We start from the raw sequence: 25,749 nt of genomic DNA on the forward strand, positions 1-25,749 counted from the left end.
TGACCGACGCCGACAACTCCCGAGCGCTCGGCCCCTCCCGTGCGCTCTCTCACTGCCGCCGCCCCTCCCATTCTCCTCCGGCCAGGTCCTCGCCTCCCCTCCCCTCCCCTACGCCGGATCTGAAGGAAGGGCGCCGGCGGCCCTCTCCTCCCCCTCCACCGGATCTCCATCCAGGGCATCAGCGGCTCTCCCATCCCCCTCCGTCGGATCTCCATCCAGGGCGGCGACGGCCCTTCCCTCCCCTCATTCGGATCTACAGCAAGGGCGTCGACTCCCCTCCCCTCCGCCGGAGCTCCAGCAAGGGCAAAGGCTTCCCTCCCCTCCCCTCCGACATTTCTGCAGCAAGGGCACCGGATCTCCAACCTCGACGTCCTCGACGGCCTCCACCGCATGCTGCCCTACCATCCCCACCGTCGGCTGTCGTCTAGCAAGGTGAGCACGCAAGACCGGTGTCCTTGCTTTCACTTCTAATAATCAGGACAGCCAAACGCCTAACTTATTCAGACACACAAACACGATACAACGAGCTACTTTGGGGCGATCACGGGATAATTGCAGCAAACAGGTCCGACGCTGTGGCACCTGAAAGCTTCTAATACTCATCACCCTCGTCGCCATCCTCACCCCCGTCGAACTCAGCACCGACCTCCTCGTAGTCCTTCTCCAACGCAGCCAGGTCCTCATGGGCCTCAGAGAACTCGCCCTCCTCCATACCCTCGCCCATGTACCAGTGCACGAAGGCACGCTTGGCGTACATGAGGTCGAACTTGTGGTCGATGCGGGAGAACACCTCCACAACACTGGTGGAGTTGGAGATCATGCACACGGCACGCTGCACCTTGGCCAGGTCACCACCGGGCACCACGCTAGGAGGCTGGTAGTTGATGCCGCACTTGAAGCCAGTTGGGCACCAGTCCACAAACTGGATGGTGCGCTTGGTCTTGATCGTGGCCACAGCGGCGTTCACGTCCTTGGGGACCACATCACCGCGGTACATAAGGCAGCATGCCATGTACTTGCCATGGCGGGGGTCACACTTGGACATCATGGAGGATGGCTCGAAGGCGCTGTTTGTGATTTCAGCCACAGACAGCTGCTCATGGTAGGCCTTCTCAGCAAAGATCACTGGAGCGTAGGAGGAAAGCATGAAGTGGATCCTCAGGTAGGGCACTAGGTTGGTCTAGAACTCATTCACATCCACATTAAGAGCACCATCGAACCTCAGGGAGGCAGTCAGGGATGAGATGACTTGAACAACATCAGTAACAACTGATGGTTAGAGACAAAAGACCAGATTTCAGAATGTTTACCTGGCAGAATGCAAAGGCAGACCAAGATAGTACCTAGGACACAAGCCTGTTGAGGTTGGGCGCTCAATGTCAAGGGAGCGGCGGCAGATGTCGTAGATGGCCTCATTGTCGAGAAGGACAGCGACATCAGTGTGCTCGAGGAGAGTGGGTGGATAGGACACTATTGTATTGTGGCAGAACCGCCTAATCTAATGCCTCACAGGAGTGCTTGTCTTCCATTAGACACTAAGCACTCAAGGGAGAACACTAAATTACTCGGTTTCGTCGGGCACACCCCAGGGGAGAACTCGAAAATCTACATTTTTGCCATCAGGATCACAAATGAGAGAACAAAGCTTACATCATTCTTAACCATTTCATACACCCCTTTTAGTACAACATCATAGTATAATAGTTATTGTATAACAGCGGAATGTAATCATATTATCAGAGTTATAAATAATTTAATGTACAGCGGAATTTAAACATGTGATCAGAATTATAGCGGAAATAAACATCTATTAATGATATGATGAAGTATTGATCTATAAACTACTACAACAGATTATAAAACTTTCATTTATAAAAACATTTGGTGAGAGTTATAAATAAAAACTATGATCGCGACGTAAAGGAATCCTCGCTGAGCCCGCCAGGAGGAATCCACACACAAAGGTCAGCTCTAGCATCAACCTGTTACCTGCAACAGGGGGAATAAAACTCTGAGTACTCAATTGTACTCAGCAAGACTTACCCGACAGGAGGAAAGAAAAGACTCCAAGGATATGCAAGGCTATTTGGCTTGTGGGTTGCATTTGCAGGAAGCATTACTAAGCGTGCGTCCTTATATTCGATTTTTATTAATAGCCGCATTGGTTCATTAACTAACCATTCTATGTAAGCACCTGTACTACTTTCAAGCAGGTGGTAAGCAATCAGATTTCCTTTTCCATCTTTCATCTTTCATCTTCAGTTCTTACTACGATGCTAAACCGTAGACAAGCCGTACCGGATTTCCCGGCGATTCGCGAATCAATGCCCCCAGCTGGGTACCCTGAAAACACACGCCCCGCTTGTACCCCAGGCACAAGTAGGACCAACCCATCACTCTCCTATCTCGGGTGTCCAGGTCCCTGTCCAAACTGGGACTCCAAGCCCCCGCCCCTGAGTTCCGGACTCAGTGCGGTGTAAGGACCTCCTCCACCAAAACAAACCCTAACAGTCGGTCCGGAAAAAGAGCTGGATCCGCGACAAGAGAGCAACAAGTCTTCCAAGCACCCATACACAAGTATGTGCTTGGGATAATAAGTCTGTGGCCTGCCTAGAGTCATATGCAACGATCGGTCCTTAACCGACCAGACAGGGAAAAAATAGTATAACCAAGCTATGCCCCGTGTCCACGGCGACACAACTCCTTACACTCACCAATACCCAAACCATATCCCTGCCCGGTCACCATTTTTCTTTCCACCATTTTGATATTTTCCAAGTGATAGTAATCCAATAATATATTTCCTATCTCTCGCGAGTGACAGGCAATCACTCGACTTCTACCGGAGTCCTATAGCATAGCATTCTACATGATCCTGTCATACTAGTAAGACTCATAGGAATAAAGATATATATGCAAGTGGGTTTCATTCAACTCCTTAAACTTAATGCACAAATATAATTTAAACTACAGAAAAGTAGAGGTTATGCACCGGGGCTTGCCTGGGTAAAATATAACCAAAAGTTAGCATTCCATCTTCGTGATATGATTCCTGGCACCATCTTTTTAGCTACTCCAGTTGATACCATCGATCCACCGTCGTTCCTATTATGATATGTATTGATGCAAATGCATAGATATAAATAATCAACGACAGCCAAAATTCTTAGAAATCCAATCACGCTTCCAAAAGTACCATTTCTCCAGCCACTCTCGATGACTCCACAATCCATCGATGTCCCTCCGTCGGCGTCGAACTCGCGGTACTCGGCAAACAGACACAAATAAATATTCACATAAATTCAACTGCGTTCCAAAAATTATGAAACTTTATGGATAGGTAGGGTTCGATTTTAGATGAATTTAAGAAGAAGAATCGATGGAATCGGATTTGGCATTTGGTTGTGCGAGGTGGCCGCAATTTAATCACACAGAAAAAGACTAATGCGTGATTAGGGAATATTCTTTGGTCTTCACGTGGGTGTTGGCATGGTTCTTTTGCATGTGCTGTTGCTTAGGGCCCACGCGTCATATACACTTGCATGGGATGGGAGAGAGAGAAAGCTACGAGCGTTCTTCTTGCCTCATGCGTAAACGCCATGGCCGAGCTCGTGGGGCTTGTAGGCAACTCGGGTTGGAAGGAGAGGTGCAAGGAGAAGGTCACGGGAAAGAGAGGAGAGCGAGGGGATGCTCATGAGCTGCTCACCTCGCCCGACGAGTAAAGGTCAACTCCGACCCGCGTGTAGCTTGCGGACAGAACAGGGAAGGCGAGAGAATGAGCAGAGAGCTGGAGCTATGGAGAGTGGAGGCTCAGCTGCTGGACTGTGCGGGCTCGCATTTTATAGGCCGCGAAGAGAAACTGGCAAGCTTGTCCGCCTACCATCGTGCGCGTTATGGACTGGAGCCAAAAACTGAGCCGCCGGAGCACAAAAGAAGTCGTAGCTCCAGTGTTTTCTGCGTGCTATAGTGTTTCCACGGCGCTACAGTGATTCCACGCTGCTGTAGTGATTCTGCACGCTTCAGCGTTTCTGCGTTGATTCTGCGCGCTACAATGTTTCTTGCGCTACAGTATTTCTGCACGCTATAGTACCGACGTGTAAGACGGTGCAAGTGAACCGTGTTTTGATTTCAGGCGATGGACTTGAGCAGTCTTTCGACGTGTCAACTGGACTAGTTGATTTATGATAGACTTGGACTCGAGTGTGTCCTTGTCGTGCCAATAGGGCTGATCAGCAATAAAGAGTGTATGCGTGCTAATTAAATTAAGAAGGAAGAAGGAGAAGATTATTCGTAGACTAGCTCAAGACGAACAAGCAAGGAGACGCGTGCGGGCTCGGTTACTTTTTAAACATGACGGCAGGACGGCCAGGCCTAATGTGACCGGCAGGGCGTGCCAGTTGGCATGGAGAAGACCGCGGCCGTAGAGACAAGCAAGGCAGGCAATCAGAGAAACAGAGACAAGCAGTGAGGGAGGAAAAACAAGGAGCGGCTCGACAAATGTAGACAAAAGTAATCAAGTCAAAGAGAAACAAAGCAAAAGCCAGAGAGCATGGATGCGGATGGATGAGGAGACTTTGCAATGTAGCGAATTGCAGGGCCACGATGAGAACGAGACAGTAATCAAAAGTAATGCCAGACGAGTATGGTGCACGCCGAAAAAAATAAACAAAGCTGCTGCGCTCTCTTTCTCGTCAGTTCGTGCTTAACAAAATAAACCCGTGAGTTTATATATATGTATCGTTCTATTTATTAATGGATTTTATTTTATTTATAAAAGTTGATTTTCATGCTTAATCTAACCGAACAAAACGTTCTCTAGAATCGTCGTCGGACATTCCTGAATATTTCTACGCACTGCGTAATTTATCTTGAGCGTTTATTTGAGTCCACGAAACTAAGTCACACGGGATTCACTTGTCGCAGCAAGTACGTTTTAAATTAAAAACCCGAGAAACCTGTTTCGGAAATTTTTCTTAGGCCTAAATCGCGGTGCTAAACGAGATCGTAACACCAGGGGTGTTACAACCAACCCCCCTTAAAAAGAATCTCGTCCCGAGATTCGAAGCAAGAACTAGAAGAGAGGAAAACGCGATCTCATTCCGTAGATCAGGGATTACACAAAATATTACACGACTTCAAACACTAAACCACATGGGGATCTAGGGATACATGGTTAAGAGCAACCTGGTACAACCGAGACTTAATCCAGAAGTCGAGATAGACGAGGACAATGGAGAAACAACAAGATAATGATTATCCAAAACATGGCGTAGCACCAACAAATCCAAAAACAGTCGACTGAGAAGTAAAACATCGCGAACCCTAAAATAGAGCTATCCAAAGGTAGACTTGAACTTCTCTGAAAACCAAATCCTTTCTTCTCTTCAGATTACACCATCACCTCGGACTCACGAACCTAGCTTCACGCCGTCGATTGGATTTTGTAGCTCTGCGCTGAATGCGAGGGGAATGGAGATGAAGAAGAAGAATAAGGACCAAGGGTATTTTATAGAGGCGAATGGAGGTAGGACGTATCACAATGGAAGCGGATGCGGCAGGGATGGGATACATAGATGGTTCATGCTGTGAAGATAAGATCGGACATGGTGCGCTTCCTGCGCGAGCGGTAGAGTGGGAAATAAAGGAGAGGAGAGGGGGTCCGCTCGACAAGGCAGGCGTGCGGGCGGTCGTGTCACCAAAAGAAGAGAGAAAGGAGAGGGAAGGGGAAATGAGGGGGGGGGGTCCGGTACGGGAAACGACGGTGTGGGTAGAGAGCCGACCGGACGCTAGGAAAAGGAAAAGTGCATAGTGCACAAGGACGGCGAGTGCGACACAATGCTGCAGCCACGCGAGAAAGGGATGCTAAAGGGCCTGACACAGACGGCGTTCATAGGGCATGCAACGAAATAACCCGGCATACATAGCGTGGTCAACTAAACATAGGGCTTGGGACATGACATCCACTCAGGCTTTTCAATTACTCCCGACCATCCACTGCTAACTTTCCTTTACTCGACCACGTCCGTCTTTCATGTAGACTAATACCATGCCATACTTTCTTCCTCCAAAACCACCTCCTCTTGCTTACTTTGAGAGAACACTAATTCATCGACCCGTTGTGGATTTCCTGTTTGAACACCTAAACATTACCAAGGAGAAAATTTTGTAGCAAAATGGTACGGCGGTGTAACTTGGTAAAGGTACTTGGTCAAAAACCTTGATACCAACGCGTGCCGAGCAGCGTCACCATGTGGCAGCTGTTCCATAGGGAGCCCTCGGTTTCATCGCGGCACCATAAGCTTTTAACTAGGCAACTATTACCAACTTACACGCCATGAAGGCGGTGGGGTCATAGACCACAGAGTGAGGGGAGTATCGCAAGGGGAAATTCAAACAACAAAGGTTCCCTTCACAACAAGGGACAAAGAATTCAAATCCAACGGTGGATTTGTTTTAAAAAGATTCAAATGTTCTGTTGGGACATCCACAATTAGTCGATACAATGTCCAATGTTCTCCAATCACTACTGGTTTGCCGGTATCTGAATGTCAACTTCTCTTGTAACCCGCTTAATATCACCCTAGAAAACTTTTAAGCACGTCTAACAAACTGAGGGTAGATGAACGCGATAAACATAGTGAAATAAATAAAATGCATGTTCCAACGGTCTTATACGGGTACATCCTATAGGCATTCAGGCTTCCATTCATGATACAGCATTCACCTTCCCTACTGGCGGATGATCTCAACAACTACGGACGAACAACAACGGCATGAACACAATACCGGAGGACAGCAACGAAAAACACTACTACTACAGGTACAGCATCCCAAGGCAACTAATCTACATCCTCTCGTGGCAACGGCTGAGTGAGAGGAACCAAGGGTTCGAGTTCTGACACTTCTGAGGGTGGAGGTGCTGGTGGTGCTGCATCACCGGTTCTTCTTCTCTCTGGTGGGTGGATAGGGATCCCTTCCAAGATTGGGGCATCCTGCCCTTCAGCAGACAACGTCCTCCGCTCGGCCCTGGTGACAAGATAGGCCACCCGTAGCTAATGGACATGCCGATCTTCAGCCCCCTTTAGAGCTTCCTCCACGGCAGCCTCTTGGCTCTCAGCAACTGCAGCGCTGGCATGCGCTTCGGCAAGCTGCACCTGGAGCATCCTGTTGAAGATCTCGGCTTCCTCGGCACGCTGAAGGCATGCCCTTAGCTCTAAGGCTTGCCGGTCATACTGCTCATCCAAAGCAAGTAGGTACATGGTCAAGGACACCACGGTTGGACTGTCCTCTTGCGCATCCCGCCCTTGCAAAGCCTCCAAGCGAGCCCTCCATGCCCGCCGATTCCTGTCCAAAGGTGGAAAGAACCGCATGGGGGTACGGGAAATGGGCTCCTCATAGATCTGGCAGAGGTACCGCAAGGCTTTGTGGGCCACAACCTGGTAGGTGTCGGTGAAGCGAAACCCGGTTGCGGTCACACTCCAGGCTTCAGTGAGGTCGGGGAACTCCTCACTCTTCCCGATGTAGACGGTAACCTCATACCGCTCGGTGCCATGCTCCTCATACTCACGGCCCTCATACTCGGGACGATCTTTGACTCTGAGCTTTTGCAGGGTGGTATGCAGGATTTTGGGAAAACCCTCAACGTTCAAGCAGTAACTACTAACCCAGGCTCCTGCCATTTCTAGCGGTGGTGGTGAGGAAGGATGAGCAAAAAGCTAGCTCAAGGAAAAGCTAAGCGAGCTAAAGTGCGCTGAGTGGTGATACCAATAGCTAAGTCAGGCTCTGCTTATAAAGGCAGAGCGCTCAGTGGTCCTGGCGCGGTTCACCAGGGTTCCCGCGCGAGATCACTACGATGAGTCGACCAAATTCCGCGTGTTCGAGGCGAGCGACGTTCGAGGCTATTACTGACTAGTACGACTACAGGACAAGGGTCCGACAAGAGCACATAAAAGGGATACGGAGAGACATGGGTCACGACAGGCATGAAACCACGGGTGAACACGGAACACAAAGCCACAGTGCAGACCTAACTATGGAACAGGAACGAGTCAGTCATGACACCTATGGAGGGTGTATCTACAAGCAATACGAGTGCTACAATGCACAAACAGGATATGCATGAATGCACGTTCTATACGTCCTTTCATTGTTGCCAGCATATAGGGCAACCGTTCTCATATTTTTGGCACAACGTTCTCTCCCTGTAGCTAGTCGATACTATCGAACTATGCTCGAGTCAGTGTACCTGCAGAAAACTTGATTAAGCCTATCTAAGTCAGCAGAGTGCCATCTATCCTGGATACATAACCATAGTAATAGGGCTACTTATATAACTTCGTATGTAAACGTCCTAACTTTTTGCAAAAACAGGTTGTCAAATTTTAGCTTAGAAAAGGATTTGAAAGCTTTATTTCCTCATTTATGCTCTGATACCACCTGTGGCAGAACCGCCTAATCTAATGTCTCATAGGAGTGCTTGTCTTCCATTAGACACTAAGTACTCAAGGGAGAACACTAAATTACTCGGTTCCGTCAGGCACACCCCAGGGGAGAACCCGAAAATCCACATTTTTGCCATCAGGATCACAAATGAGAGAACAAAGCTTACATCATTCTTAACCATTTCATACATCTCTTTTAGTACAACATCATAGTATAATAGTTATTGTATAACAGCGGAATGTAATCATATTATCAGAGTTATAAATAATTTAATGTACAGCGGAATTTAAACATGTGATCAGAATTATAGCGGAAATAAACATCTATTAATGATATGATGAAGTATTGATCTATAAACTACTACAACAGATTATAAAACTTTCATTTATAAAAACATTTGGTGAGAGTTATAAATAAAAACTATGATTGCGACGTAAAGGAATCCTCGCTGAGCCCACCAGGAGGAATCCACACACAAAGGTCAGCTCTAGCATCAACCTGTTACCTGCAACAGGGGGAATAAAACTCTGAGTACTCAATTGTACTCAGCAAGACTTACCCGACAGGAGGAAAGAAAAGACTCCAAGGATATGCAAGGCTATTTGGCTTGTGGGTTGCATTTGCAGGAAGCATTACTAAGCGTGCGTCCTTATATTCGATTTTTATTAATAGCTGCATTGGTTCATTAACTAACCATTCTATGTAAGCACCTGTGCTACTTTCAAGCAGGTGGTAAGCAATCAGATTTCCTTTTCCATCTTTCATCTTTCAGCTTCAGTTCTTACTACGATGCTAAACCGTAGACAAGCCGTACCGGATTTCTCGGCGATTCGCGAATCAATGCCCCCAGCTGGGTACCCCGAAAACACACGCCCCGCTTGTACCCCAGGCACAAGTAGGACCAACCCATCACTCTCCTATCCCGGGTGTCCAGGTCCCTGTCCAAACTGGGACTCCAAGCCCCCGCCCCTGAGTCCCGGACTCAGTGCGGTGCAAGGACCTCCTCCACCAAAACAAACCCTAACAGTCGGTCCGGAAAGAGCCGGATCCGCGACAAGAGAGCAACAAGTCTTCCAAGCGCCCATACACAAGTATGTGCTCGGGATAATAAGTCTGTGACCTGCCTAGAGTCATATGCAACGATCGGTCCTTAACCGACCAGACAGGGAAAAAATAGTGTAACCAAGCTATGCCCCGTGTCCACGGCGACACAACTCCTTACACTCACCAATACCCAAACCATATCCCTGCCCGATCACCATTTTCCTTTCCTCCATTTTGATATTTTCCAAGTGATAGTAATCCAATAATATATTTCCTATCTCTCGCGAGTGACAGGCAATCACTTGACTTCTATCGGAGTCCTATAGCATAGCATTCTACACGATCCTGTCATACTAGTAAGACTCATAGGAATAAAGATATATATGCAAGTGGGTTTCATTCAACTCCTTAAATTTAATGCACAAATATAATTTAAACTACAGAAAAGTAGAGGTTATGCACCGGGGCTTGCCTGGGTAAAATATAACCAAAAGTTAGCATTCCATCTTCGTGATATGATTCCTGGCACCATCTTTTTAGCTACTCCAGTTGATACCATCGATCCACTATCGTTCCTATTATGATATGTATTGATGCAAATGCATAGATGTAAATAATCAACGACAGCCAAAATTCTTAGAAATCCAATCACGCTTCCAAAAGTACCATTTCTCCAGCCACTCTCGATGACTCCACGATCCATCGATGTCCCTCCGTCGGCGTCGAACTCGCGGTACTCGGCAAACAGACACAAATAAATATTCACATAAATTCAACTGCGTTCCAAAAATTATGAAACTTTATGGATAGGTAGGGTTCGATTTTAGATGAATTTAAGAAGAAGAATCGATGGAATCGGATTTGGCATTTGGTTGTGCGAGGTGGCCGCAATTTAATCACATAGAAAAAGACTAATGCGTGATTAGGGAATATTCTTTGGTCTTCACGTGGGTGTTGGCATGGTTCTTTTGCATGTGCTGTTGCTTAGGGCCCACGCGTCATATACACATGCATGGGATGGGAGAGAGAGAAAGCTACGAGCGTTCTTCTTGCCTCATGCGTGAATGCCATGGCCGAGCTCGTGGGGCTTGTAGGCAACTTAGGTTGGAAGGAGAGGTGCAAGGAGAAGGTCACGGGAAAGAGAGGAGAGCGAGGGGATGCTCATGAGCTGCTCACCTCGCCCGACGAGTAAAGGTCAACTCCGACCCGCGTGTAGCTTGCGGACAGAACAGGGAAGGCGAGAGAATGAGCAGAGAGCTGGAGCTATGGAGAGTGGAGGCTCAGCTGCTGGACTGTGCGGGCTCGCATTTTATAGGCCGCGAAGAGAAACTGGCAAGCTTGTCCGCCTACCATCGTGCGTGTTATGGACTGGAGCCAAAAACTGAGCCGCCGGAGCACAAAAGAAGTCGTAGCTACAGTGTTTTCTACGTGCTACCGTGTTTCCACGGCGCTACAGTGATTCCGCGCTGCTGTAGTGATTCTGCGCGCTTCAGCGCTTCTGCGTTGATTCTGCGCGCTACAGTGTTTCTTGTGCTACAGTATTCCTGCACGCTACAGCGCCCGACGTGTAAGACGGTGCAAGTGAACCGTGTTTTGATTTCAGGCGATGGACTTAAATAGTCTTTCGACGTGTCAACTGGACTAGTTGATTTATGATAGACTTGGACTCGAGTGTGTCCTTGTCGTGCCAATGGGGCTGATCAGCAATAAAGAGTGTATGTGTGCTAATTAAATTAAGAAGAAAGAAGGAGAAGATTATTCATAGACTAGCTCAAGACGAACAAGTAAGGAGACGCGTGCGGGCTCGGTTACTTTTTAAACACGACGGCAGGACGGCCAGGCCCAACGTGACCGGCAGGGCGTGCCGGTTGGCATGGACAAGACCGCGGCCGTAGAGACAAGCAAGGCATGCAATCAGAGAAACAGAGACAAGCAGTGAGGGAGGAAAAACAAGGAGCGGCTCGACAAATATAGACAAAAGTAATCAAGTCAAAGAGAAACAAAGCAAAAGCCAGAGAGCATGGATGCGGATGGATGAGGAGACTTTGCAATGCAGCGAATTGCAGGGCCACGATTAGAACGAGACAGTAATCAAAAGTAATGCCAGGCAAGTATGGTGCACGCCGAAAAAAATAAACAAAGCTGCTGCGCTCTCTTTCTCGTCAGTTCGTGCTTAACAAAATAAACCCGTGAGTTTATACATATGTATCGTTCTATTTATTAATGGATTTTATTTTATTTATAAAAGTTGATTTTCATGCTTAATCTAACCGAACAAAACGTTCTCTAGAATCGTCGTCGGACATTCCTGAATATTTCTACGCACTGCGTAATTTATCTTGAGCGTTTATTTGAGTCCACGAAACTAAGTCACACGGGATTCACTTGTCGCAGCAAGTACGTTTTAAATTAAAAACCCGAGAAACCCGTTTCGAAAATTTTTCTTAGGCCTAAATCGCGGTGCTAAACGAGATCGTAACACTAGGGGTGTTACATGTATGGCTCAACCACCGAGGTAGAGACCTGGGGGGATGGGTACACAGTGAACCCAAGCTTGGACTTCTTGCCGTAATCAACAGACAGGCGCTCCAAAAGGAGGGAACCAAGTCCAGAGCCAGTTCCTCCACCAACAACGTTGAAGACAAGGAAGCCCTGGAGACCAGTGCAGTTATCGGCAAGCTTCCTGATGCGGTCAAGGCACAGATCAACAATCTCATTGCCAACTGCAAGAGAAGCAAATCAAGTTTAAGTAAGATGTTCATTACAGAGGGAATATATCTGGGACCCATGTAAACTGAAGATCAGATCAGATTACTTACTGGTGTAGTGACCATGGGCGAAGTTGTTGGCTGCATCCTCCTTGCCACTGATGAGCTACTCTAGGTGGAAGAGCTGGCAGTAGGTGCCAGTCCTCACCTCATCGATGACAGTGGGCTCAAGGTCAACAAACACAACACGGGGGATGTGCTTCCCAGCGCTAGTCTCACTGAAGAAGGTGTTGAAAGCATCATCACCTCCCCTAATGGTCTTGTCACCAGGCATCTGGCCCATCAGCCTGAATAGAATACAAACATAGCATCCTTATTTATGCAAATTACAAAAGGAGGCCATATGATTCAAATGCAGTTAGTTTTAAATTGCGTGCCACCTACACTAGTACACCAGGCAGATGCACAATCTTAAGGTAAACTCGTGCCTGAATGACCATGTTACAAACCACAATTAAATCTCAGATTGCAAACATTTCAAATACATAAGCAAAGCCCTACAGAAAAGCTAATAACAACTAGGACTACATAATACAACATGTCAGTCTCTATCCCAAAGGCAATTTGGTTCAGTTGCCTAAGGCTGTTAACAATACAAATTGATGTACATTAAATTTACATACTACGCTCTGCATCAGTACGTAAGGGCCTACATATAAACATGTAATACAAACTTGGCTACGAAAATTTACAGATCCAAATTGACAACATTTTAAACAGTTTCAGGGCACTCAAATCCACCAAATGCATAGGCAAAATCAACAACAATTACGCTGCATAACTTCTGGATCCAATGGATCGTGGAAAATAATGTGCAATTCTCTATCCAAAATTTAATCAAATTTCTCCATCCAAAATTATAGATAAAAAGCAATCGCATCCTCAATCAGACACCATTTTACCACATCTACGGATCAGACCTAGCAAACGCGGATCTGGGCAGCCACCATTGCATACAGCCAGATCCCTACAGATCTACCGATTTGAAATGTCATTTCCTTCCCAATTCAGTCGCACCAAATCCAGCACACATCAGCGACGAAACTCACATACTGATTACACAACTACCTCGGCAGTGGGAGTGGGAGAACGGAAGAGGAATTGGACAGATCGTTACCTGAATGCCATGCTCGAGGCAGTAGAGCTCCCAGCACGCGTTCTGACCTGGATACCGGCATGGCCGATGTGGATTGAGATGCACTCCCTCATGGTGTCGTCGGAAGGGTGGAGCGGCGGCGGCTGTGGGAAATGGGAGAAGGGGGGAGCTTTGAGTCACGAAGAGAGGCGAGTACGAAGACGCCTGTCTCTGCGGTGCTCGGCTAGGGTTGCGGTTCCTCCCACTTAGCTCACTTTATAGAATAGGACGACAGCCTGGGCCACGATGGAGTGCCGGCGAAAGGAGGGGACGATATTTTTGCGTTTGAGCCCCTGTAGTTTTGATTGTTTTGGCGGTTTGGGCTTCTCGAGTTCTTGTCCGTGCAACGTTCGGTTGGTTCATTCTGATATTTTCTGCTTCGTCGGTGATACATTTATGAATTTTGAAATGGGACCACTCCCCGTGCGCTGGCAGTTGCTCAGATGTTCTGCGGATCTTCTCGTGTGACTTCGGGTGCGTTTAGTTCGATGGACATCCATGGACGAGCGTTGTTTGATTCGAGGGACAAGCTGGATATAGATATCTTTAATAGGGGAATATTCTCTTAAATGCTAGATACCCCTGCGACTAAAAAATTGCCTGGCGAGCTCATCAATGTTTTCTAATCTATGTCATCAGTAAATAATTAAGGATTATTAGTATGCTATATTATTGCTTAGTAATTATGATGTCAAGATTAACTTTGATAAGTGCTAATATGTTAATTAGTACATGTTTTGTATGCTAATTAGGATAATTATGGTGCTAATTTTTTCACAAAAAAATATGGTGCTAATTAACATTTTTTATTTTTAATTAGGGATTATCATGACAAAATTAGTTTGTATAGAATTATTTAGTATATAATTAGTTGTTATTTTTAAATAATATAAATATAATTAGTAAGTATTCTCGCCCCGTCCACTGTCATGCATCTAACCAAACAGAAAAATGGCTCGCCCCATCCATACAACCAAACAGACATATCCATACCCCTATATCCATGGATGGCTATATTCCATCCACTCTTGTCCTCAAACCAAACACACCCTTCTTGGAGCCGTTTGCGAGCATGTCGGCCGATTTGGTTGGGACGACGGCCGAATGGGCTGATGCAGAGGGTACTCACAGTCGCATGTGCTCTTTTAATGTTGGGCCCTACGCGCCAATTTTAATGGTGATCTTGTTTTCCAACACAATTGGGATTTGTATGGATGATAATGATAGTTGGTGATCTTGTTTTCCAACACAACTGGGATATTTATGGTGATGATCTAACCGGAATGGTGCTCGAGGGTTCTCCATGGAGATGAAACACCTACTGGAATTAACATGATACGTTCACTGTTCTAATTCCCAAGGTCTAAAATCCAGTATCCATGAACCAATTTTGACCGATAAGCCTTTGCAATGTGATATACAGGATTATATCCAAGGCATTGGTGAACTGATTGAAGATGGTTCTTCTGGATATCATTATAAAGAGCAATCAACTTTAGTTCCGGTTAGAATTATTACTCATAATGTTCTGGTGGCATATGAATGCTTGCATTTTATGCGCAAAAAATCAGTCAAAAGCTAATGCCCACTATGTTTTGAAGCTAGACAACACTAAGGCTTATGATAGAGTAGAATGGAATTATTTAGAGGCTATAATGTTAAAATTTGTGCTTTAGCTATCCATGGGTGATTGGTGGATAAGGTTATGAAATGTGTTACATCTATTTCTTTCTCTGTCTTGTTTAGTAGGGAACGATTGCAAGAAATTAAACCTATCAGAGGTATAAGTCAAGGTGACCCAAAGTTGGTTAAGTACAGAAAAGCAAAGTTAAAGTAGGACCCTACAATACCGAATGGTCCGGTATTCTTGGGCCAGTGAAGTTCCTAGATGAACTTCCTCCTTCTTGGCTCAAACTTCCTTCCTTATGCGCAAGGGATTTCCAAAAGATGAAATGTGAAGATATCCTTCACACCAAAGAACACAACCTGAGTAGACCTAAAGAGAAACAACTATAGCAATTCAAAATGCAAGGAGACACTAAGGAAGTCATGAGCCGTATGTTCGGGCTCATACGTGAGTCGTATGTCTCCATCGATGAAGTTGTGAGTGACCACTCCGGGTGCACTCTAACCGAGTCTCTTTCAACCACGCTCCTCGATCTAATAGGTTGATCATTTCCCTTTCAAGGGCAAGATCGTAGCCCTCATAAACTTGTGGCTCTTTCACAAACTCAGATGCTCACGATCGACTCCTAGATGTTTAGGAGGCTTTACCTCCAAGAGTAAATGCTTCATAAAATCCTTGACTTGCCATAAGTGCTCGAGTGTTGTCTTGCTCTTTTGCTCTCTATTTTGAATCTTACTCAACCCCACTTGAATTTCACACTAAGTATTAATCTCACAGAGAGAAGGTGTGGGGAGTGTATCGCAAGGTTCTAGAAATTTTATAGGGCGCACCAGAATCAGCAACCTCAAAGGAGAGAGCTAAGGGGTATAAATACCCTACTCTAAACAAACTAGCTGTTGGACCTGTTAGACCCATACTGGATCCTCTGGTTTGTCATCCTGGATCCTATGATATGAACTGATCAGACATTGTTAGCTCACAAGGTTAGCTCAAGAACACAGGGTTAACACTGCCTTGGAGCTCATACCATATCCTCCGATATGCCATACTATACTAGTCCATTTAGTATGGCCCCCCAACAGTACATCAAGTTAGCACTATTTGACCCTTTCTCTCAGTCCTTTCATGGGTTAATTTGAGCACCATGAGCTAGTCATTGATCAGCATGTTGTATCCCTCTTGATAGTACGACATTCCTATAAACTCAAGACTAGAAAAAAATAGAATTAAACAACTTGAGCTCCAATTCAATCCAAATGCCACACCTTGCAATCTTTAACACATGAGGGTGACAACCAACTCATCTCTTTCGTTTGAGCACAACCATCTTGAGCATGTGACTGGGTCTAGTTTCAAACATATGAGTTCACTCAATGGCATCAAGTCACTTCTTCCTATAATCTAAGAATGATTTGATCCTCCTCACAATGTGACTTTTCATTGCTTGATTGGTGCCAAAACTCAATGCAAGTACTCTCTTCTTCACCATAGCCTTGGTCCTTCGGCACCCAAGCCAGTGCTTTCCCTTCACCCTTGCTTGGTCCTTCGAAGTCCTTTCCTTGCTATCTTCACCTACTCAAGCAATCCCAAGTCATACGGTGATATGGACCAACAATAAGCACGCATAGAAATCCATTTCATTTGTCTTTTGCTTGAACTAGATTATTTCCATGAGTTTCCTTCTCAATGATACAATCTTCGAATCCTTCAAGCTCCAATAACATTCCATCATAAACCCGTATCCCGTACCTAAATGTATACTATTTTACTAAAATCACATATCATTAATTATTTATGAACAGAGATCAACAATTATAACATAGCAACAAAAAATCACTAATTAATATATAAAATTCATAGATATATTGGATATGTGTGTATTTTATAACAATTAACGAATGCATATGTGTTGCTAAGACGGGTATAAAGTACTCATGGTACACAGGGATGGGTAGTATATTTCCGTACCCATACCCGCTTCCCAGCGGGTAGAGATTTTTACCTTTAGCATACCCACAGGTATAGAAATGTTCTCATACCTGTGTCTTTAGCGGGTAAAACCCATCGGGTAATCGGGTATCCATTGGCATCACTAATTCAATCCAAGCTCAGAGAGGCGCGGGGACCGAGAAGGCACGCTGAATGCTAGTGCTAACGATTTCCTTTGAATCTTTTTGGTAGTTGAGATCCTTTTCGATCCTTTTAGTAGTAGAGATTAGGAGAGGAAGGGGAGATGCGACGAGTCAGAGGTCGACAAGTGCCTCTAGCCAGTTATTGGAGAGTCTATGAGATTGTTTTGTTTTATTTTGTGGTTGTGTTCACATCAAGCAGAGGCTGGAGTTTTTTTTCAAACCTTTTGTAGATATTGCTGGGTACCACAAGAAGGGGTCCCCTAAGCAAAAACCGAAAAAATCGCTTAGACCCCGCCAGAATCAAAGCCGAGAGACAACTATTGGCCAACCCTTGGCCTTGTCCGATGCCACCGACTCTCCGCCATGCTCGAGGCCTCGCACGAAAGGCCTCGGACGGTCTACTGATTTTCTGCCTCGCTCGAGGCCTCGCACGAAAGGCCTCGGTCGGGGAACCGATTCTTCGTCTTGCCCGAGGCCCCACGCATACAGCCTCGGACGAGATGCCATTTCTCCGTCTCGCTCGAAGCCAGCTCGGCAATAACCCCGTCGCCTCTGCCTCGACCGATCTCCACAACAGAGCGTCACATCTAATTAATGCGACCAACCACTCCCGCAACATCAGACGGACGACGGCTCGACACAGCAGAGCAGCCGACGAGACGGGAAGTCGCATCAGCACCATACCGTCTAGGATAGGATAGGGCAGGGGTTACCAGCCACTGTGCTCAGTACTGTGCCCACGACCGGCGCCCGTACTACACTGTGCTACCTAACCCCTGCTCTAGGAACAACATGGCGTGCGGAGTCAAGTCTAGGTTACTATAGCCTCGAAATCAGTGTACAGGACCAACTGCTCCCCCCACGCCTCGGCAATCTACTTCAGGGTCTTAGCAACCTCAGGATTCATGCCCGCCGAGCCCCCCACGATGGCTCAGCCTCAGCACCAGCTGAGCCTCTGCTCTTCACGTGGTCAACACACAGCGAACAGCACGTCGCCCGCCAGGCCCTACGTCAAGCTATCACTGGAGCTCCCACGTTGCACAGTATCGGATGTGACCGGCGCATTGCTCCAGCACTTCAAAGGCAGGACCACTCCATCAACCATGCCACCACAATAACAGGCTACAGGGCTCGGACATATCGCCTCTATTCGCACGATGCCACATAGCTAACACATGTATCACCTCTGTCCCCCCTTCAACTATAAAAGGGAGGGACCAAGACCGTTTCTAAAAAGGGGACCTGAGCGCACGAGATAGATGAACATGTATAGGAGGACTGACTGACTCTCACGCTCGCACACACTCAGGCATAAACGAGTTCACGAGGTAGACGAACGCACGCTTGACACCCTGTAACACGCATGCTTCCCCGCTGCCTGAAATCAACATCTCAAGCAATCCACGCCGCTCCACGCAGAGACCTGGGACTAGCTCCCTCTCTCGCCCTGCTTGTAACCCCCTACTACGAGCATTTCGGTGCAAGAAATACAAGACCGATCTCTTAGACTGGACGTAGGGCACCTATTGCCCGAACCAGTATAAACCTTGTGTCTCTTTGCATCACCATCCGGGATTAGGGGCACGCAATACATTTTTACTAGTTGGTTGAGGGCCCGCCGGTCCAAAACACCGACAGTTAGCGCGCTAGGTAGGGGCTCTACTGCGTGTTAGCTTCGTCATCCTAACAAGTTCTGGATGGTAGACCCTGTACGACCACTGCGTCTCGGCATGGTGATCTGGTTTGGGAGCCTAGAGTTCATGTCTCTAGGGCATGAGTACGACATGGTACTCCTCATGCCCCGAGCCCCACCGACCGACGACGACATCACGCCCCAGTAGCCCAGGCACAGACGGCACCCGGGCGGCCGCTCTCATCGCGCTCGCCAAGCGCGACGCGAGCAGGACCACCCCGACACCACGCAAGCTCGGGGCGATGCGCCGTGCTCCACCGGTATCCCACGCCTAGCTGTTGGCACAAGGTCCCTGGTTGGGGACCTATCTAGCCTGAGCCTGGACAAGGGAAAGATGTCGGTGGCGTGCGGCGACACCCCGTCATCAAGCTCTGCCCCGCCACGTCCTGAGGAGTTGACTTCGGCGGAGCAAAGCCTGCGGGCACCATGCGGCACCTCTGACGCTCGTCGGAAACGCTTTTCGCCAAGGGTTCTACTGGCCAACAGCTGTTGCTGATGCCACCAAGCTAGTACGCTCCTACGAGGGATGCCAATACTACGCACGGCAGACGCATCTCGCGGCCCAAGCTCTCCAAACCATCCCCATCACATGGCCGTTTGCCGTGTGGGGGCTCAACATGGTTGGGCCTCTACAGAAGGCCCCTGGGGGCTTCACCCATCTGCTAGTAGCGATCGATAAGTTTTCCAAGTGGATCGAGGCTCGCCCGATCAATCAAATCAAGTCCGAGCAAGCGGTGCTATTCTTCACTGATATCATCCATAGGTTCGGGGTTCCAAACACCATCATCACCGACAATGGAACGTAGTTCACCGGCCACAAGTTCCTGATGTTCTACGATGACCACCACATCCGTGTGGCCTGGTCGGCCGTAGGACATCCTAGGACAAACGGCCAAGTAGAGCGTGCCAACGGCATGATCCTACAAGGCCTTAAGCCAAGAATATACAACCAATTGAAGAAATTTGGCAAGAAATGGCTTGCCAAACTCCCATCGGTCATCTAGAGCCTGAGGAACACCCTAAGTCGAGCCACGGGGTTCACACCATTGTTCCTGGTCTATGGAGCCGAGGCCATCCTCCCCACTGACTTGGAATACGGTTCCTCGAGGCTACAGGCCTACAACGAGCAAAGTAACCGCACCGCCCGCGAAGATGCCCTCGACCAACTAGAGGAAGCCCGAGATGTTGCGCTGCTACATTTGGCCAAGTACCAGCAAGCCCTACGACACTATCAAGCCCGGCGCATTCGAAGCCGAGACCTGAAAGTGGGCGACCTGGTGCTGAGGCTAAGGCAGAGCAACAAGGGCCGCCACAAGCTGACCCCGCCATGGGAAGGACCGTACATCGTCGCCCAAGTGCTGAAGCCCGGAACCTACAAGCTAGCCAACGAGAAGGGCAAAATCATCACCAACGCTTGGAACATAGAACAACTACGTCGCTTTTACCCTTAAATTTCCAAGCATTGTATATATTGTTTCTCGAAATACAATTAAGAAATGTTCCTTAGTTGTTCTAATCTTTCAGGAACCCCCGGGCCCATCAAGGGCCTCAGCAATACGATAACTCCATTAGGGAGACATGGCTCTACCTCTACAGAACCGAGCCTCCCTCGGGGGCTAGAAGGGGGACTCCCCCCTAAGTCCCACGCACCATTTTTAGTCATTTTTCGAAAAAATTTCTACGCCAAACCCTCTAGCGTGCTCTGACAAATCGATTGTGAAAAACCTAAGGACCGAAAGATTATCTCAAGGTCAAAAGGCTGGCTAAGTCACGAGACGGCCTACGCCTCTAGGCTATGACACTCCCTCACCACCTTTTGCTCGAGGGGTAGCTTAGGCTCCGAGGAAGTTTTTTGTAAGAGATTCGTTCAGAGACGAGACAGAGGGCAGATGCTCGGAAATACAATAAAAAAACGATTAAGAAATGTAGACGCACGAGTACTTTAAAAAGGCCTCGACGGCCACCAGCGTTATGATATGGTAACGTAATCCCTAATCTATTTACATGGCCTCTGGGGCCTAGGTCAAGGCTCAGGGTCTCCAGCATCGGTGGACAGCATGGGAGGGACCACCTCCTCTTCGAACAGCTTGGCCAGCGCTGTGCCGGGGCCCTCCGTAGCCTCCATCAGCTTCGTGACCTCCTCATTGGTCTCCTCGTCATCATCAAGTAGGACATAGCCATCGTTGATGGCCTCGAGGTCGACGCCAATGTAGTGCAAGGCGATGACGGCCAGGGCGCGCTTGACACCCGTGTGCAGCGCCCCTCAGAGTCGCTCACGCACTTGACTGCTCAACGCAATTAGGTGGCTCCCAAGGGAGCTGCCCGACTGGACCCCCTCGACCTCCAGGGCCTTGCAGGTGGTACGGGCGACGCTCCACAGTGCGTTGTGCCCCTCGATCTCGGCCTTGAGCACCACCTGCACCGCGACAGAAGCCTCAGCTGCCCGGGAAGCCTCCTTCTCCAACCTTGCGCCAAAACAAATGGAATGGGGTTGAGCGCAAAGGAAAACAAGCCAAATAGGGGCGGAGGCCTACGGGACTCACCCTCGGCTTTCTCCTCCCAGCGCTGGGCCTCGACCCGAGAGGCCTTAGCTTTCTCCTTCCAGCGCTGGGCCTTGACCTGAGAGGGCTCAGCTTTCTCCTTCCAGCCCTAGACCTCGACCCAAGAAGCCTCGGCCATCATGGAAGCCTCTTTCTCTAGCTCTACATCACACCAGGGAGTTAGGAGTCAAACACAAGAGAAACAAATAAAACAAGGAGAACAGGACTCACCCTCGACCTTTCCCTTCTAGACCATAGCCTCGGTCTGGGAGGTCTTGGCTACCTTGAGGGCCTCTGCCAGGGTGCCTTTTGCCAGTAGGTGTGCACCTTGCTCCGCCCCTAGCTGCCCAGCAAGGGCCTTGGCAGAGGCCATCGCTTCTTCAGCCCGAGACCAAAAGGCGTCCCGATCGTTGGCCACCCGGGTCACCTCCTCCTCTAGCTCCTTGACCCGCGCCGCCAAAGGGGTGACTTGCTCCTGAGCCGTGGCCGCCTCGGCCTTCATATCGGCACAGCGAAGGCGGAGGTCCTCCACCTCCATGCTCTGCGCCGATAGAAACTCGTTGGCGTCGACGAGCAAGCCCTTCTGCCACTAGAGCTAGTCCTAGACGTCCCTCTCCCATCGGAGGAACAATGACTTCTCGAGGGACCAGATCTTGAGCTCCTGGATAGGCAGAATAGGGGTCATGCACTAAAAGAAAACTCGGAAAAAGACGACACCGCACGAGAAAAGAAGGCGCGTACCTGGGCGACCCCAGGTAGATCGTCGGCCATGACGGATAGCGCTGTCCGCAGTGACCGCTCCACCAGCTGGCGGTATTGCTCGAAGGTGTCCCAGTGCCCCCTCGGCCGCATCCTCAAGGGCGAACAGAGGCTCCCCCTCAGGGTCATCTCGGCTCCGCCACAAGACACGTGGGTGATCCCACCCGTGGGGCTCGGGTTGTACCCGCACAAGGGCCGAGCTTTCCCCACCAGAGGTCGGAGCTGGCAGCTCCATGGTGTTGGCCACCTCGGCATCCGCCCCCTCCTTCCCCTAGGAAGTATCGTCGAAGGAGATCGAATGAACCTCCACTTCCCGGACGCTCTCCGGCAACAGCAGCAGGCCTTGGACTGGGGGCGGTACCGAGGCTTCCGCCGCCTTCATCTCCGCTTCCTGGGCCGCCAGCTTCGCCGCGCTCATGCTGGCCTCCGCCACCCCAGCCTTGGTGGTCCCGGGGGCTCCGGCCTCCACCACCCCAGTCTCGGTGGACCCGGGGGCTCTGGCCTCCGCCGCCTTAGCCTCGGTGGACCCGGAGGCCTCGGCCTCCGTCACCTCAGCCTCAGGAATCCAGGGGGCCTCGGCCTCACCCTCGGTGGCCTCGGTGACTAAGGGTGCCTTGGCCCCATCTGACTCACGGGCCTCGGCCTCACGGGGCGTGGGCGCACCCTCCCCCGCCTATGTCGGGGCCGCCTCGGTGGCCTCTCCTTGGGCAACCGGCTCCTTCGGGTCAGCGCTTGCCGACACCACGCCACGTTGTATGGTAGCTTGAGCCTCCACCACCCGGTGGGCAGTGGAGCTGGGGCTCACCTTGAGCGCCTTATGTGGCGCCAAGGCGGGCACCTCCACAAGATGCTTCCGACTGAAGACAAGATACTTACGGGGTCAGCATATGACCGAAGAACAAACGGGAGATGCCGCAACTCCACTGACAAAACGCTTACCTCGAGCGGGGCTGCAACCGCTTCGGCACTGTGACCCTCCTCTGCAACGGCGGTGGCGATGGCGGTAGCACGGCCTCTGTATCCGCCGGTGCCGGCCGGTCCTCATCGGACCCCAGTGCCCCCTCGACCCTCTGCGGGGGCGGTTGCGTCTCCCCCACCGCTGCCCACTCCACCTCTGCCATCGAGCCCACTGGGCTGATGGCTCACTTCCCTAACGCTCGTGCCTCGGACGTGTCGGCCTCGGCCCCGGGGTGGGTGATCGCCGACCCCGAGGTGTCCTCTCCTCCTCCTCCTGGAAGCGCCAGGCTACTCACCGATGCCCCGGGCACCGTCTCCCCGATGTTAGGGAGATGGTCCAGGGGACCCCGCCCCATCTCGCTCTCGTCATCTCTGTTCGAAGCATCCATCGACAATGATGGTGACGGAGATGACTCCACCGGGAGACCGTCCTGCCTCTCCTACCGGCGGCGCTTCTCCAGTCCCTCGCGCTCAAGAATCTTCCTCGTGCGTTTCACCTCCTTGGCATCCTTCCGCCTCTTCTACGCCTCGGTGTGCGCCTGGTTCGTCGCCCGCCGCACTGTGTCCTCGGGAACGGGCGGCGGGGAGGCTCGCACGTCTCTCATCCCCTGTAGGAACAGTGAACGCAAATAAGGGACCGGAAAACAGTAAGGAACGAGAAGGCCTCGGGGGCCGCAACAGCGTGTGACTTACCAAAGAAAGGTACCTCTACGATGGGCACATCGTGAACGGGGTTAGACCACCGATCTTCAGCCACCCCTCCACCGTCTCTCTCACCCGACGAAGAATCTCCTCGTCGGAGAGGGCGGAGGCGGACATCCAGATGCCCTCGATTGGCTCATCCGGTCTCATCTTGAATAGGCGCCACCGCCGAGCCATCAGCGGCAGCATCCTCCGACAGTGGAAGGCAGCCACGACCATAGCCGCCGTAAGGCTGCGATTTCATAGCCTCTCTAGCCCATCCAAGAGCGGCTGTAGCTTGGGCTGATCCTCCTTTGGGACGCCATACCTCCACTTCTCCGGATAGCTCTCCATGATCTGCCTGGTGTAGGGGGGAAGTCCGTCGTTGTTGTTGTGAAGGTAGAACCAGCTGGTGTACCAGCGACGGTTGGTTGACGTGAGCTGGGCCGGGATGTAAAGGTGCTGCCGGTCCTAGCGCACTTGGAGAGTGTAGCCGCCGGCCCTCACCGCCTTCCTCGTGCCTGTCATGCCCGTCAGCTTGGTGGTATGCCTCGCCCGGAAGAGGTGGAGCCACAGCTCCCAATGGAGAGCAATCCCCAGGTACCCCTCGTAGACGGCGACGAAGATGGCCGCCTGCGGATGGAGTTGGGGTTGAAGTTGTGGAGCTCCACGCCGTAGTAGTGCGGGAACGCCCGCATGAACCAGTCTGCCGGCAGGCCAAGGCCGCGCTCGTGAAAGGACACGAAGCTCACAACGTAGCCGTCACGTGGCCTTGGCTCCGGCTCGCCCGACGGAGCAATCCGCTCTGGCCTGTTAGGGTCGATAACCAGACGGAGAAGGCCATTATCGACGAGCGACTGGAGCGTCTCCACAGATACGTCGGATCGACCCCAAGGATCTACCTCAATGATAACAGCGCCGACCATGAGTGCGATGGAGAATACGACTACGGCGGTAAGCCTCCCTCGCTTTCTCTCTCTACCTCGCCCTTCTCCCTTCTTCTCCCTGGCGCTCTCTATTCCAAGCAACAGCTCGAGGGCGGCAAAGGCGAATGCAGGCAAGGTAAGGAGGGGAGGGGCGAGGCTCATTGCGTATTTATGCAGGAAGGAGGCGAAACGGGTGGGCGATGAAATTGGGAAAGTTTCCCTCAGATCCGGCATAGTTAATCCAGATCTGATTTAACCACCCATGCACCCACCTTTTCCTTATTATACACGTGAACAATTATGTCCCATCCGCTGACAGAGCGTTGTGTCTGACCACAGCAGCGGTAGGCGCCGTTCTGTCTCCCCGAGAAAATCGCCTCAAAAGGCGCGCTTGCCGTTGTCAAGCCGATGGGGGGGGGGAATATCCCCCACCTGATTCCTTTTAGACGAAGGAACTGGGCGCCGAGCCCGTTACAGTCTAGGGGTTCAAAGGATGGGCCCTCGAGGGTTTCGATAGCCGCCCTAGGGCACAGAGTCAGGGACGACTATGGGCGAGCCCATGTGAGGCCGAGGCCCAAGCAAGCGAAACGCTTGGGATGCCCTAAGTCATGTCCGAGACCGGTAGGGAAGTCTCCGAATGGGATCCCACCACAGGGAGGCACCGAGCCACCGGGGCCCATCGAACGGCCCTAGCACCCACTAGAGAAGCCCTCTGGTACTCTTGGAGTGCGTCTTTAGACCGCTAGCCGACCCCTATCGAATGGGGCATGGGCCTCCACTCGGACTTACCCGATAACAGCTCACCGGAAGTGTCACCGCTCGCACCCACCGAGGGTAGCCTGGCATATTCCACCCCTCCTTCCAAACAAAAAGGATGCACGAGGGTCACACAAAAAGCCAGGGGAACCCCTGACGGCACTCTCGCTCCATGCAGAGGCTAGGGGGCCTTCCTGTAAACTTACCGAGACCCAGCGACCCAGGCTCGCACACAAGGGCTCAGCAAACAACCCCTCCTTCCGAACGAAAAGGATGCACGAGGGTCACA

At 50.1% G+C, this 25,749-nt stretch overlaps 1 pseudogene; it reads right to left on the reverse strand.

Moving 5' to 3' along the window:
* Positions 1-557: 557 nt before the first annotated feature.
* LOC136519425 (tubulin alpha-1 chain-like) lies at positions 558-13,575 on the reverse strand (annotated as a pseudogene).
* Positions 13,576-25,749: the final 12,174 nt, after the last annotated feature.

Source organism: Miscanthus floridulus, chromosome 2, assembly GCF_019320115.1.
Source record: "Miscanthus floridulus cultivar M001 chromosome 2, ASM1932011v1, whole genome shotgun sequence".
NCBI lineage: Eukaryota > Viridiplantae > Streptophyta > Magnoliopsida > Poales > Poaceae > Miscanthus > Miscanthus floridulus.